We start from the raw sequence: 2,245 nt of genomic DNA, 5'->3' as shown, positions 1-2,245 counted from the left end.
CTAAGTGTAAAGCAGTGGGGAAGTATGTTTATAACTAATTTTAACCATTGAAAAGCTTTTGAAAACCAATTCTGATAGCTTGAGAGCTATCAGAATTAGTGATTCTTACGCAGAAAGAGTACAGAGAGTAAAAATTAATGTGAGATGGGCTAGTGTGGAAGGCAGGAGTGTAAAGCATTGGGGAAGTGTGTTTATAAATTATTTTAACCCTTGAATAGCTGTTGAAAACCAATTCTGATAGCCTGAGAGCTATCAGAATTGGTGATTCTTACGCAGAAAGAGGCCAGAGAATAAAAATTAATCTGAGATGGGCTAGTGTGGAAGGCAGGAGTGTAAAGCATTGGGGAAGTGAGTTTAAAAATGATTTTAACCCTTGAATAGCTGTTGAAAACCAATTCTGATAGGCTGAGAGCTATCAGATTTGGTGATTCTTACGCAGAAAGAGGCCAGAGAGTAAAAATTCATCTGAGATGGGCTAGTGTGGAAGGCAGGAGTGTAAAGCATTGGGGAAGTGTTTTTAAAAATTATTTTAACCCTTGAATAGCTGTTGAAAACCAATTCTGATAGCTTGAGAGCTATCAGAATTAGTGATTCTTATGCAGAAAGAGGCCAGAGAGTAAAAATTAATCTGAGATGGGCTAATGTTGAAGGAAGGAGTGTAAAGCATTGGGGAAGTGTGTTTATAAATGATTTTAACCCTTGAATAGCTGTTGAAAACCAATTCTGATAGCCTGAGAGCTATCAGAATTGGTGATTCTTACGCAGAAAGAGGCCAGAGAGTTAAAAATCATCTGAGATGGGCTAGTGTGGAAGGCAGGAGTGTAAAGCATTGGGGAAGTGTGTTTATAAATGATTTTAACCCTTGAATAGCTGTTGAAAACGAATTCTGATAGCCTGAGAGCTATCAGAATTGGTGATTCTTACGCAGAAAGAGGCCAGAGAGTAAAAATTCATCTGAGATGGGCTAGTGTGGAAGGCAGGAGAGTAAAGCATTGGGGAAGTGTGTTTATAAATGATTTTAACCCTTGAATAGCTGTTGAAAACCAATTCTGATAGTCTGAGAGCTATCAGAATTGGTGATTCTTACGCAGAAAGAGGCCAGAGAATAAAAATTAATCTGAGATGGGCTAATGTTGAAGGCAGGAGTGTAAAGCATTGGGGAAGTGTGTTTAAAAATGATTTTAACCCTTTAATAGCTGTTGAAAACCAATTCTGATAGCTTGAGAGCTACCAGGATTGGTGATTCTTACGCAGAAAGAGGCCAGAGAGTAAAAATTAATCTGAGATGGGCTAATGTTGAAGGAAGGAGTGTAAAGCATTGGGGAAGTGTGTTTATAAATGATTTTAACCCTTGAATAGCTGTTGAAAACCAATTCTGATAGCCTGCTAGCTCTCAGAATTGGTGATTCTTACGCAGAAAGAGGCCAGAGAGTAAAAATTCATGTGAGATGGGCTAGTGTGGAAGGCAGGAGTGTAAAGCATTGGGGAAGTGTGTTTATAAATTATTTTAACCCTTGAATAGCTGTTGAAAACCAATTCTGATAGCCTGCGAGCTATCAGAATTGGTGATTCTTACGCAGAAAGAGTCTAGAGAGTAAAAATTCATCTGAGATGGGATAGTGTGGAAGGCAGGAGTGTAAAGCATTGGGGAAGTGTGTTTATAAATGATTTTAACCCTTCAATAGCTGTTGAAAAACAATTCTGATAGCCTGCGAGCTATCAGAATTGGTGATTCTTACGCAGAAAGAGGCCAGAGAGTAAAAATTCATGCGAGATGGGCTAGTGTGGAAGGCAGGAGTGCAAAGCATTGGGGAAGTGTGTTTATAAATTATTTTAACCCTTGAATAGCTGTTGAAAAAAAAATTCTGATAGCCTGCGAGCTATCAGAATGGGTGATTCTTACGCAGAAAGAGGCCAGAGAGTAAAAATTCATGTGAGATGGGCTAGTGTGGAAGGCAGGAGTGTAAAGCATTGGGGAAGTGTGTTTATAAATGATTTTAACCCTTGAATAGCTGTTGAAAACCAATTCTGATAGCCTGCGAGCTATCAGAATTGGTGATTCTTACGCAGAAAGAGGCTAGAGAGTAAAAATTCATCTGAGATGGGATAGTGTGGAAGGCAGGAGTGTAAAGCATTGGGGAAGTGTGTTTATAAATGATTTTAACCCTTCAATAGCTGTTGAAAAACAATTCTGATAGCCTGCGAGCTATCAGAATTGGTGATTCTTACGCAGAAAGAGGCCAGA

The sequence above is a fragment of the Bombina bombina genome, chromosome 3, assembly GCF_027579735.1.
Source record: "Bombina bombina isolate aBomBom1 chromosome 3, aBomBom1.pri, whole genome shotgun sequence".
In the NCBI taxonomy this organism is placed as follows: domain Eukaryota; kingdom Metazoa; phylum Chordata; class Amphibia; order Anura; family Bombinatoridae; genus Bombina; species Bombina bombina.
The sequence above is the reverse complement of the archived record's forward strand: the minus strand, read 5'-3'. Positions refer to the sequence as shown.